Genomic DNA, 13,862 nt, shown 5'->3' on the forward strand with positions numbered 1-13,862 from the left:
ACGTTTTTGTGAAGCACTTCGCCCCATTCGAAATGGTGTTGTCAGTGGCGGTCGTCGCCTGTACACTAACTTGGACAGTACGCAGTTGCACTGTCCAGGCTGTCGCACAAGTGCCGCATCGTCAAAAGGTTCGATACTAGATAATTACGATGCTATCGCAAGGCCATCACAAGGTCGCGACAAGTTAACTACAAAGTACACGGAGATACACGAGAGCCCGAAAAGTCATCGCGAGCTTTGGGGTTACTGTACTGCGTGTCGACAAAAGGGCTGCGACATTTTTGTTTTGTTTCGAATCACGGTCATGTGAAAGCCAGAGCGCCTGGTCGTAGTCTTTTCGAATCATTATTGCGTTAGGCGCTAAAGCATTATGTATGTCTCAGAGGCTATAGTGCGTTCTGAAAGCGAGGTGAGGCTATTTCTCTGCTTTTTTCCACTCACCGCTTACAACGTTTCGAAGGAAGCCGTGAAAGCTGCCTAATACAGATACGCATTCAAACTGCGAAGAGTCAGTGCCCTTACCGCTCGTCGCTGTTTTCGGGGAGCTGACGCTGTTGCAGAGCGGTCACTGTGCGCAACTTGTCAACGCTGCGCGGCCATTTGCAGTCTGGTGCCACGTGCGCAGAATAACCTTGTCGATCGGGCTGCCATGGAGTAATAAAGTCGCAAAATAAAGATGACGTTACCGGAGGTTGCCAAGAAAAGGGAAGAAAAAAAAATAAGAGAGAGAGCGAGTGTGAGAGAGAGAAATAAAATTTCCAGCAGGATTCGGAAAAAAGCTAGGTTCGTACTCATTGACAATGCACGGGGAGCGGAGAATGAGTGAATGAATACAGCGTTTATTATTCCCAAGCCGTCCTATGCGGAGAATAATGCATGCGGTCGTGTTACCCACTTGGGAAATGGGGAGGCTGAAAAGAGCTGGCTCAATATCTTGCTTGTCTTTTGAGCGCGCCTACACACCGATGTCACAACGGATAGGTAAAATTCAAGCACAATTTAGTTAAATGAGCGTGAGATTTCATCAAAGCATTTTGCTTCGGCCTTCTCGCTACGCTCTCAGGAACAGCCGTTTTATTGTTTCAAAGAGAAAAAAGAAGAAACAAGAAAGTACCAGGGCCGGTTATCATATTACTACCCGGTTCTTGGCCTATCCCCCACAGTGGGTTTGCGCCATTAACCAAGAAATGATGATGATGATGATGATGATGATGATGATCATCATCATCATCATCATCATCGTCGTCGTCATCATCATCATCATCATCTGAGTAGGTTCATTACTCCTAAAGAAAAGATGCCGCCTCGCATTGAGCCGCCCAACGCGAGACGAATGCACAGATAAATCCGCGTTTTTTTTTTTTTTTTTTTTGTCTTTGAGCGAATACTTCATTCCACGAGGTGACCGGTCTGGCCTGGTCTACACCATCGTGCCCTATACATGTATACTATGGTGCAGCACGAAAACAGGCCTGAACGCGAACTTACCCAGTTATGCCGCTGGACAGACTATTGACTAACACATAAATGAATTGTCAGTGAGAGCCAACGCCATGCCGTTTTGAAGATTTAGCACAAGGAACGCCGTAAGGCACTTCGAGTAAAGTATTAATAGTATGCTTCGCTCCCAGAAAAGAAAAAAAAAAGAAAAAAATTGACGGATCCCACGCTTTAAGCGCAGCTTCCTTTGGTGTTTATGAGAACGTTAAACGTAAAAGCAAGGCAAAACAAAACGCTAATGACAGTAATGTGTGTACAAAATGACGCAGATGGAATGTACTTTTAGGCACTTCTCGCCAGCCGACTTCAATTTTCTGTTGCCGAATTCGTCGTTTATTTGTAGTTCAATGCTGCTCGGTTGTTCTTGTTGTTGTAGATTGTCGTTGTTGTTATTGTTTCCTATCGAGCGTGTAACTCTTACCCACTATGGGGGATTGTCCAAGAAATGGGTGCATTATTCCAACTTATAATGAAGAATGCGCGCTTGTTCACTTCCATTCTGTCTCCACACTCGGCTGCTTCTGTTGCCGGTTTCTTCATCGCGTCTTTGTAGCCGACTTTAAATTTTTTGTTGCCGACATCTTCACTTCTTGCCTTCTGTCCTGCTCGTTTATTCGGGTACACACCCATTCTGGAAAATTGGGCAAGGAAGGGTACATGTACCCAGTGGTACATACCCACTTGCCCATACCCAGTGACCCAAGATGCATAATCTTCGTATATGTATACACGAATATATCCATCGAAGAAACGACGAACGCCAAACCTCAGAGATAATGCCAAGAAAGCTTCGCGTAAAAAAATAAATGTTGTCGCGTCTCTTTAAGTAGTCATCAAGAAGAGCTTGGAAGCCGCAAAGCTTAAAGTCGACAGTCTGTAATGTTGTTCCACTTGCGCAAACAAATGATGCCGACGATGGAGGCCGTTACCGAAACGACCTTGCGGCCAACGCCCAGCGAAGCTCGCCACTCCAGCCGAGAAGTAAGACGGAGTGCGGCAGAACTGAGAGGAAGTGCGCGAACCGCGCCAGCTCCTCGCTGTGTTGCTGCCGTAGGCGGAAGAAAAGGGGGTGGTGGCTGTGATGCCATGCAAGGGCTCGTATAATAGGGCTCAGCGGGGAACTGCGCAGGAGGCGTCGCCTGGGAGGCCTTCAAAACGAATGGCGGCTCGTGGACCCGGTAACGAATGGTAATCGCTGACTCTTGGCGCCTCTCTTACAACAAGCGAGCTTCCTCTGCTTCGCGGCTCGACGACGCCTTCCTCTCGAGTAGCGCACAACGCTTAGCTTCAGTCCGCTCCTCGCGGAACCCTCCGCTCCCCAAACCCTTCCAGCGATGCCTTTTCACCTTGAGTCCTTTCCTTTGTTCTTTGGACCGTCCCGGGCTCTCTGATTTGTTTGATTCGCTTCTTCCTTTTTTTTCCTTACGAGAGATAGCTGTGCTCTTGACGCAGGAGAACGCCACGGTTGTCCGGCATCGGTCGCCTTTTACGCCGATAGATGTAGTCTAGACCATGGTCTCTTTCTCGCTACTGAAGACTCCCCTCTTCTCACGAAGTTTTCCCTCCGCACTGCTCTCGTTGTTTGTTTTTGGGTGTTTTTACTTCGCCAGGCATCAGCACTTCTTGTCCAAACGTGACGTGTGCCCTTTCCCCCTTTTCCCCTTTCCCTTTGCTTCCGCTAATGCGGTGGCCATGAGCCCCCGTGCTTTATAGGCCCATCATTTCGTGTTTGCGCGCAGGGGCTATTGCGTCTATTCGTTGCGTACTCGTAGGAGAGTTGGTGGGAAAGCGGAAGACTACGCGATGGAAAACAAAAGCGCGTATAGGAAAACTGGGATGAAGCTCTGTTCGGGGAAGAACGTGCCTCGCAAAATGCTTCCGAAACGAAAAAAACGTGCCTTTATACCTGTACGGATGAGCGTTTGCGAAGTTTGGCGGCGTCAAATGAGTGTTCATTTCTTTTTCTTCCATTTGAGATGTAACGGTGAACGGAGCCCCGCCTCTCGTTCATGGGGGAATGTAACGGTGTCCCCGTCTCGAAATCGCTAGCCTGTACAGGAGACCACCGCATTCTCTTAAAGGTAGTGCTCTCTTGCCGTCAAAGACAGTGCGCAGTGCCATGCACTCTAAAGAACCATCCAGTATAAATGAGCCCGCTTGATCACTATAGAGGCTGGCGGCGCGGGGGAGGAGGGGGGAGTGGAGGGGGCGTTATCATTTTCTGGCAGATCCAGCCAGCCTTGCTGAATGAGTCACGAGCAGTGAACACATCCTGACACGAAGTGGTCTTGTCTTCGCCTGTCTGCAACACCTTAAAATCGAGATGGAGGCCATCAACAATGTGGACTGGAGGGGCGGCCGGGACTGCTGCGCAAACAGCCACTTTTCTTTAAGACAGGCAGGCGGTTGCGATTAAGTACCGAGATGGCGGGAGCGGCGCGACCGATGACGCTGCGTTTAGACGTCCGGGAGGGACAGCGGCCCATCTCCGGACGGCCCTCGGACTGAGAAGAGCGCGTCATCGGAGAAGCCCTTCTGAGTGCGGTGTCAGTTGGCCGCAAACGGGAGGCGTCGCTGCCTGCCACGTCAGCGAATCGGTCGGTCGGCGTGCCGCGCGATGTGTTGTTCGATAAGGGGCCGCCAGCGGTGCTTCTTCATCGTCGGGGCTACTTCCTCTCCCTCCTCCGTGGATGCGACGACGGGAAATGCGCTGACAGGTCGGGCGGCGACGTGGCGGCGCCTTCGCTTGCTCGGATCGCCGGTCCAACGGCTCGCGGGCGCCTCGTCGGCGCCGCGCGACCAGGGGGCTCGATAAATCTATGAGTGGCCACTAGGTGCTGGGAGCGAAGGGCTGAAAAGGAGGGGATGGGGGCATTGTGCTCCACGCCGGTGCACTCCTCCCTTCTCATAGGCGACGCTGACCCGCGGTCCGTCGCGGCCCTTTGGGAGGGAGTATATGGCCCGAGGCGGTGGTCCCCCGCGGCTTATCGATTAATGAGTGCTCGCCGGACTGATGACGAGCCTTTCGTCGTGTCTCGAGTGGACCGGCGGTATAGAAGCCAGGAGCGCGTGCGCGGCTTCTTGAGCGCCGCAGTCGTCACAATAACGCGAGTGTCGCCTCCAAACCGAGATTGGTGGTCTGAACTGAAAGAACACTGTTTTCTTGATCTTGTGCTAAAGCCGCGTGCTAAGGTAAGGGCGCACACGTGTGTTTACTTTAATTATAAACGCCACCGAGATCAAATTTAGCGAATATGGAGGGCAAACTATGGCGAATCTGTATGCAAGTCCAAATGCGTGTGGAATACTTGACTTGAGTATTTGATCAACTTAAGTTAAAAAGATACTTAATAAAATGACCGAAAGCGTTATATGCGGGCAAGGTCGCAAACGGACAGTCATATGCGGCCACCGTTTAAACATACGTTGTTTAATTGCAGGCAACTGAAACTCCTAATCCAACTGCTCGAAATAAACAGCTTCGCTGGAAATTGGGGATGCGATTCTGCAAAGTCGCACAAGTCTGCTGCCTTTTCTACGCTCTCAAGACGACGCTGCTGCAACGACAGTCCTGCACTGTGCGCAGGAATTCAGCCCTGGGTGGTTGCCAAGCACGACGTCTAGCTCGAAACACAACGTCGGGGTGTCTTCACACAAAACTGGGGTGAGCTTGACGATGCTCGTGTGCTGATTCGTTGCAGCATTCTCACGCAGCACCTCGAACATTGTGTCGCATCTATACGGGACTCCGCCATCACAGGCAAGCAATGTTCCTGGATTAGTTTCTTCCCCGCGTTCGTGGCCGAGGTTCGTGGCCTCCTCACGTTAGGGGGCACGACCAGCCCGCATCCAGCCAAAAAGTTAAGAGTCGGCTGTGTCCTGCTGTCCGAGCAGGACACAGCCGAGTCTGAGACTCTTCCAACGCCCGATGTTGGAGCGCTCTGCATTTCTTTGACCGCGCGCGCTGCTCCTGAAAGACTATCGCGTTCTTGGCGTGGCCGTGTGCCACCTTCGATGAATGTTCGCATCCTAAAAGTTGTGCGCAATGGTGGCGCAGTGGCAATGGCATAGCGCTGCTAAGCCCGAGGGCTCAAATCCCGGCTGTAGCGGCCGCACTTCGATGGGGACGAAATGCAAGAACGCCCGTGCACTGTGCATTTGGGTGAACATAAAAGAACGCCTACGGGTTAAAATTAACCCCGACTACAGCGTGCCTCATAATCATATCTTGGTTTCGGACCGTTAGACCCCAGATTTTTTTTTAGTGGTCCTGCACCGTCATCGCGTCATCCTCTTTTCTAAAAGCAACTGACTTGGCTTAGCGTACCGTCTGCGACGTACTATTTATTTCTTCGTTTTCGTATATATATATATATATATATATATATATATATATATATATATATATATACAGGGTGTTTCAGCGAACACTTTAAAAAATTCTTAAAGGTTGCCTGTGGCAGATAGCACAATTCTAGCTGATACGCTGGTCTACTCGAAGAGGCGGACATTACTTGCACAAGCAATTGAACTGCATAATCGAATAATTAACAAAAATTCAATAATTAAGTTTTTAAATAATTAACTGATGGCCCATATTGCAATTTACAAATTGTAGCCATGGAGTTTGCAAGACGGATCCACTTGGAACGAATTCTCGGGATGACACCAGTTTTGAGATATTAATTGCCACACTTTGCGGAGAAATGCATTGGCGTTCCAGTTAGTTGCTTAACAAAACGTCCCTTTATACATTCAAGCACAAAATTAACTGGAACGCCAATGCATTTCTCCACAAAGTTCGGGAATTATTATCTCGAAACTGGTGTCATCCTGAGAATTAATTCCAAATGGATCCACCTTGCGAACTCCACGGCTACAATTTGTAAATTGCAATATGGGCCATCAGGTAATTAGTTCAAAACTTAGTTAGTGAATTTTTGCTGATTATTCGAATATGCACTTCAATTTTTGTGCAAGTAATGTCCGCCTTTTCGAGTAGACCAGCTCATTAACTAGAATTGGGCTGTCTATAAATAAATGAAAGTGTTCGCTGAAAACCCTGTATATATATATATATATATATATATATTATATATATATATATATATATTCTATTTAGTGTGACCTGTGGTGATGTTTGTTTTCCAACATTTCTTCTGCCATGATCCATTCATTGTTGCTCAATCATCGCTATGGGCCAACTTGTTCTTTCCTCTTTCCTTACATTCTTCCCGTTTTTCTTTTCTATGTTTTTATTCCCCACATTCATGAAGAGGAGGCAGGCGTTGTGCCTCTTTCAGTGGCAGACGCCAGCCATCCATACATTTTAATGTTCCCAAACACAATAACAATAACAATAATGTCTTGCAACTGATGCTATATAGTCTCACGTTGCTGAAGGAAAAATGCCGACGTGAGACAACAGCTAAAGCACACAGAACGGAATCCTTCTTAGAGAGATAGAGGCGAGAAGGACAGAACTTTTAACTGGAATAAGGACATCAAGTTTACCATCCCTACGCTTAGCCAGCGATAAGGGAAGTCAGAAAGATGAAGAGAAAAGGTAAAGCTGCTGTAGTAGTCTCATGATGCCTACTAAGCTGGCATGTCTTGAGCACTGAGTGACTTTAATAATGCAATACAAGCGTATTTCGCTTCTGTTTTTCATCAACTCAATAGAAAGATGACCCCTCCTTTTTCTTTTCTTTCTTTTTTTTATTTTGCCACGAAATCTCTCAAGGCGTCTGCCTTGAGAGAGGAAGTTGCGGCGTTCGCAGCGGGTGTCGACCACTATTTTTTCGGGAAGACTCTACGAGATTGGCGATAGTATCGTAGAGTTCATGGCTCAATTATTCCTTGTTCGAGCTAACTTTAGGGGGTTGGCGGATTCGTGCGTTTAGATTAATTGCACGCGCAATATTTCAGAGAACTTAACCAAACATTTGGTATGTTTACGAGCCTAAAAGAAAAAAAAAAAGGCGCACACATGCTTAAGTTTTATATCCACCAGTTTCATCACGTTCATGCCGTTTCCTCACTAAAGCCGGGACAGGGTGCGTGCGGTTGTGCGTGAAGATTGTGTGCAGAGCGCCGATGAGAGTGTACGTTTCGCAGGTCCAGTGTTGGTGCGATAGAGACATTTGTCACTGTTTCACAATTCACGCTACTGGTACGTCACAGTACGTGTCACAACGAGCTAAGACCATCATTGGTCACCGCCCCTGCTGCCTACAGGCCCTGCTGTCAACAGCGCTACCCGTTTGGGAAACATTGGTAACGATTTTCTGAAACACTCTTTTGTACGAATTGGTTTGAGACAAAGGTAAATATCCCGATACGAATGCGAGGAATAGAGTCTCGATTAAGTTGGTGCACCGAGAGAGTTCACGCAAAATATTATAAAGGAACATTAAGGAGGAACAGAGAATTAGGGCGCTATAACGTAAAATGATTCCAAACTGTTTTGATTCCCATTTCTGCAATCAGCCTCCACGATTGGTTAAAGCATTTTCGGGCCACTCCCAACTTCGCCTGTCTGTCACGCGACGTCACCAAAACAGCGATAGCTCCCCATCTGATATAACGTGTGCACACTGATTATGCATGAATAAACCACACAAAAGAAAAATAATCATTCCTGATTCGACGCCTTTTCACCATTAGCCCTCTGCTATTAGGTCCAATGTTTTCTGGCTACGCCCACTTCGCCTGTCTGTCACACGGCCTCACAAAACCGCGAAAACTCCCCACGTCAAAGTGACGTGTACGCGAAAAAAATGCATTAATATGCCGAACAAAACTGAAAAATTTTCTGAATAGCCACAGACTGCCCCGTTCCGAAAGTAATAGAAGATGGCTGCCCACCGATCGCTCAGGCCCTCACTACTCGCACCTGCCGGCAAGCATGTATTTATTTGCGCATGATAAACCTTTTTGCGTGGCAGTAAAACGTTATCGAGCCCTTTCGGCATGCATACGACATCGCTATGCCTAACTATTCCTTGCTGAGGATCTGCTTTAGCGGCATTCTTATCCTTCCGTTGCACGCCGCCACGATTTTCGACCAGCCACCGCAAGCTAAGTAAGGCGAAGCGGACCAATCGTAGAAGCCGGCACCACCCTCTTCATGCGGTTATCTATTTTCACTGTGCTGGATCGGACCCATCGAAACCCTCTCCACTAGAACACGCTCCTCACCTCTTGCCAGCCAATTAAATAAGAAAAACCGCTGAGTGTAGACAATGTTATTGGTTTTGAAAGCGAACAAAGGTGACCTCCTAGAAACGAGGAGAGTGTTTGATTGGGTTGTTCAGACAACGCTGCGGGTCACCGCCCGATGCTTGCGTTGGTCGTTACGTAAATTTGACGTCAGGAGTTTGGAATCAAAACAGTTTGGAATCATTTTACGTTATAGCGCCCTTACTTTACAATTGCAGAATATTCTTTCGAAACAATTTTTTACCCACTCTATTAAGAGACAGAAAGTTCATTACCAGAGAAGAAACTGAGTACCAAGCTACTCCTTCTTGAATTTCGCGCGAGACTTGAGTGCAGAGGTCGTATGTTTGACTTCACGGATTTCATGATATTTTTGCGCTCTTTGGTCGTTTTTAAGCAATACCATCTTTTGCCACTTAGCCACTTTCCGTGGTCATTGGTTGGTAATGGCGTTTCTAACCTAAAACCAGCTGATTCCTCTAGACAAACACGTACTTCAAGCAGGTGAAATTTGCAACATGTAAGTCGCTGGGTTGAAGTGCATACGGCAGGCATTACCAAATACTGACTGGAAGCTTACCACTGTTATTGCAAAGAAAAAAATGTACAATCATTGCGTTCTACCGGTGCTAACATATCGCGCAGAAATTCGAAGGTTACCAAAGAAACTCGAGAACAAGTCAGGGACCGCGCAAAGAGCCATGGAACGAAAATTGTTAGGCGTAACGTTAAGAGATAGGAAGAGAGCGGTGTGGAACAGAGAGCAAACGGCGATAGTCGATATTCTAGTTGACATTAAGAGAAAGAAATGGAGCTGGGCAGGACATGTAATGGCTAAGGCAGATAACCGTTGAATCATTAAGAGTTATAGAATGGGTTCCAAGGGAAAGGAAGCACAGTCGAGGACGGTAGAAAATTAGGTGGGGTGATGAAATTAGAAAAATTGCAGGAGCAAGTCGGAATCAGCTAGCGCAAAACAGGGGTAATTGGAGATCGCTGGCAGAGGCCTTCGCACTGCAGTGTACATAAAATAGGCTGATGATGATCGTGAACAAGAAGAAGTCGCTGAAAAAGTCACTGTGATCTAGAAACCACTTGTAGCTTGTCATTATTTGCTGTTCTAAGTTTACTGCTACTCGGTGTGCTGCCTCTCATGTTAAATCCTCGTTACTAAACTGCTTATGCATAGCCCTTGAAAAGACTTGTGATCAGGGAAGCTTTAAATAAGTGCGTGCCATCTCTCTTTTCTCTCTCGCTCTATGTATGTGCAGTCATAATCATAAATCTCCGTAGTCATGTGTAGTCATAAATCATTCTTATATATACTCCCGTAGGATCCCAGGTATACCCATGAAGCCCATCGTGTCACGCGTAACAGACAGAACGAATTCCAAAGGAAGTTGCCTTAGAATGCTTACTCGTTAACAAAATTGCTCACACCATCTATCCATTTGCACAGTGCTTAAGCGATGCGTCAAAAAAAAAAAAAAAAAAAAAAGAAAGGGGACGGCCCGCTGCTGTGTTTCTCTTTTGTCCGCGTTGCTGTGGATCCAGTAACTGCACCAAAACTTCCTTTGTAGCTTTGTTCTACATTCGGATGGATGACAATTTTGCTTTTCATAAATATAAACAACTTGCTCAAAAAAGTCTATGTGGAAGACGAAGATTTCATACGCGAACTTCGCAACTGTGCGCCGTGACTCTACTTCTGTGATTGATTGATTGATTGATTGATTGACTGAATCATTGAATGACTGAGTGAGTGAGTGAGTGAGTGAGTGAGTGAGTGAGTGAGTGAGTGAGTGAGTGAGTGAGTGAGTGAGTGAGTGAGTGAGTGAGTGAGTGAGTCGTCTTTCTATCACCGCGATGCGATCGTATTAGTCTAAAATGATGTAGTGTCGACGTTTAGCGTCCGTCTAAACCATACTTTAGAATTTGAGTTTGCGCTGCTGTAAGATAGGTGAACGGCCTTGCTAACTACATTTCCCTCGTACCTCAATTTACCATTTCGCTTTCTTGAAGCGGTGGAACTCTTTGATGAGCAATCGGTATTCTTCTTTTCTTTCCGTAGTTCATAACCCGGCGGCAATGCGAAATTTAAAATATGAGCACCTTGACACTGCCCGTAAATAATAATCTGCGCTTAAACTGATGCCGCGGAGAAAAGAATAAAATATGCGTGAAACGGCAGCAAGAAAGTTGGCCGAGGCTTAAGAGGCTTTTCCTTTTAAGCGAGCGGCTGCCTCGTGGCTATGCATGTTTTACTCCTTCCCGTTGTTGACTCATTAATATGGTTCCCGACAATCTGTAACCGAAGGCGCTTAATTTTAAAATATGCTCCTTTTTAGAATTTTACTGCCCGCGAGGACGCTTTTGTCCTTCTTATACCACGTTTTGAAAAGCGCCGAACTGCTTTCAGCGTTCTGCCCTTCTTCGCGGCAATTAATTACAGTGAATTACGCGCTGTTCGAGACTCCACTTTCGTATTGAACAGTCCCGTTTCTCTAATGAGGCCCATAAATATCTCGGCATAAGTTACGTGCAGCAGATTTATTCCCGCGCCACGAGATAACAAGAAAACGAGAAAAAGACTACCTCAGGGCGCTCTTCTCTCAAGTGGCGCAGTCTTGCTGTTCTTCGCATCCTGTTCTGCCAAATTAGCGAAGGGTAACGTCGGCTGTTTAAGAATGAGGACACGTAAGTAATGATTGGTCACCCGCAGAAAGCCGCACTTGAGCAGTCCCGAAAGTAAAACCGTCGTTTATTGATTTGTATTCCTTCCAATGCCCCGTTCATTAAACGGCACCTTGCTCCTTTTGCGTACGAGCCACATTTATTTCCCCTCTTTTATTTTTAAGGAGAGGGTGCACCTATAAGTGGAATCGGACCGCGTTTCAATCAAAATCTCCCGAAACATTGTTTAAATCGCGACCCAAAACGGACCTTGCGCGGCCATCGAGTGAATTCGCGAAAGCAACATTTTCGTACCCGTGCCCTTATCGTGCTTGTTGATGATTTGATCCGTACTCCTTTTGAGGAAACTGACAGCTTGATGATGAACCAGAGTTGTCTGAGGCCTAGAATACGCTTTCGTGGCAGGGCGTGTTACATGAATTTTACAAAAGCGCGTCGAGTCGACTTGTAGGGTTGAAAGGCGCCTGCCGAAGGCTCAGGTAACCGCTAACGATAGGGCCCGAGTGAGCGTCTTGTGGATGGATCGACGCATATCGGCCGGGTTGTTTGGCTCCGACCAATCTACCGGCAATGTACAGGGCCTAATGAACTTAACGGTAGTGGCTCTTTAACTTCACTGGAAGAAAAGGTCTGATATGAAGCATCAGACAGACTTCTATAGATACACATAGTGCACAGGGCTCCATGTCATATCTCGGCTGCAAATGGCAACGGGTTATTGACCAGGCTGCTATCTCATCCACTCTTACCTATTAGAGTGGATCGTATTGGATATGCAAACGCTGCAGAAGTAGCACTGCATGGTGAGAGAGGCAAATCTGGTGCCAGTGTGCTCACATTTCGATGCGATGCGCCTTGGCCGTGTTCCCCGTGATTCCGCGGTGGCGTGTCGGTTTGCCAGTGCGAAGCCAGCAATTAGCAACTGAGCTATCTACAGGGTGTCCCAGCTATTATGCACCGAGTTACAAAAAAAAAAAGGAACATTCTACGAGAATAACTGTGTAGAGTCTCGTTGGGAAGCCGCCAGTAATCCAATTATTTACTCAAAATTAATTGTCTGATGTTCTAATTTCCTAGTGTTAGCATACTTAGGATACTTCTCGATGTTTCCGGGTGCTATCTATCTATCTATCTATCTATCTATCTATCTATCTATCTATCTATCTATCTATCTATCTATCTATCTATCTATCTATCTATCTATCTATCTATCTATCTATCTATCTATCTATCTATCTATCTATCTATCTATCTATCTATCTATCTATGTATGTATGTATGTATGTATGTATGTATGTATGTATGTATGTATGTATGTATGTATGTATGTATGTATGTATGTATGTATGTATGTATGTATGTATGTATGTATGTATGTATGTATGTATGTATGTATGTATGTATGTATGTATGTATGTATGTATGTATGTATGTATGTATGTATGTATGTATGTATGTATGTATGTATGTATGTATGTATGTATGTATGTATGTATGTATGTATGTATGTATGTATGTATGTATGTATGTATGTATGTATGTATGTATGTATGTATGTATGTATGTATGTATGTATGTATGTATGTATGTATGTGCATGTGTATTTATTGTACGAGTGGCGCATCCTCTCGTTTCGAGTCCCCTTTAGTCAACTTCCATCCTCCCTGGTCGGGTGTTCATACTACTTGGTATCCCTCTTTTAGTTAGGATTAGGCGTTTCTGGCCTAGGTTTTGCGCCTTCTTTCTACGTACGACGTATGGGGTATACGGCGAGAACGGGTGCGATTGTAGAACGTTTTGCGCCCGCGTGCCTAGTGTTATCGCGGACAATGGGTCATTTGTCACTGTACTCCGGATTACAGCTATCAATCGCGCTTGGCAACACAATGGGCTCAAACCGCGAATTCTCGCCCTGTAATGGAGAAGGGGTTTTTCTGGCTTCACGTAGTATTTTTCGACCGAATCGTCACATAATGCTACGCCATTAAAATAATGAAATTTCTCCGATGCTGGGCGGTATCAAACCCACTTCACAAGGGTTCGTCAAGGACAGGTAACCTAACGCTTTAGCAGGCTGAGCCGCTCTTCATTGAACCTCTCGTCAACATGGCTCACTGAGTATGTGGCCCTGCGGCAAGGAAGGGATCAATTCTCAGCGTTCGCATTGCACCGGCGCGCCACGCTTCTCGTCTCGGAGTCTACGCGCGGACTTCTCGGAGGCGCCACTAAATGGTGCCGAGTGTTCTTAGGAAAGCGCGAAAGGCGAGTTTCGCTGCATTACACGCCTCATGCATAACTGCTTTCGACGGTGGCAAACACGTTATGTCGCTGTATTGATTAGATTCTAAACGCGTTTACCATCAACAGTCACCGGGAGATGTCAATTATAAGTGGTTGTAGAGAATCGTAAGACACGCCAAAAGAACATGCGCGCTGCTGTCACCACC

Source organism: Dermacentor silvarum, chromosome 4 (assembly GCF_013339745.2).
Source record: "Dermacentor silvarum isolate Dsil-2018 chromosome 4, BIME_Dsil_1.4, whole genome shotgun sequence".
In the NCBI taxonomy this organism is placed as follows: Eukaryota; Metazoa; Arthropoda; class Arachnida; order Ixodida; family Ixodidae; genus Dermacentor; species Dermacentor silvarum.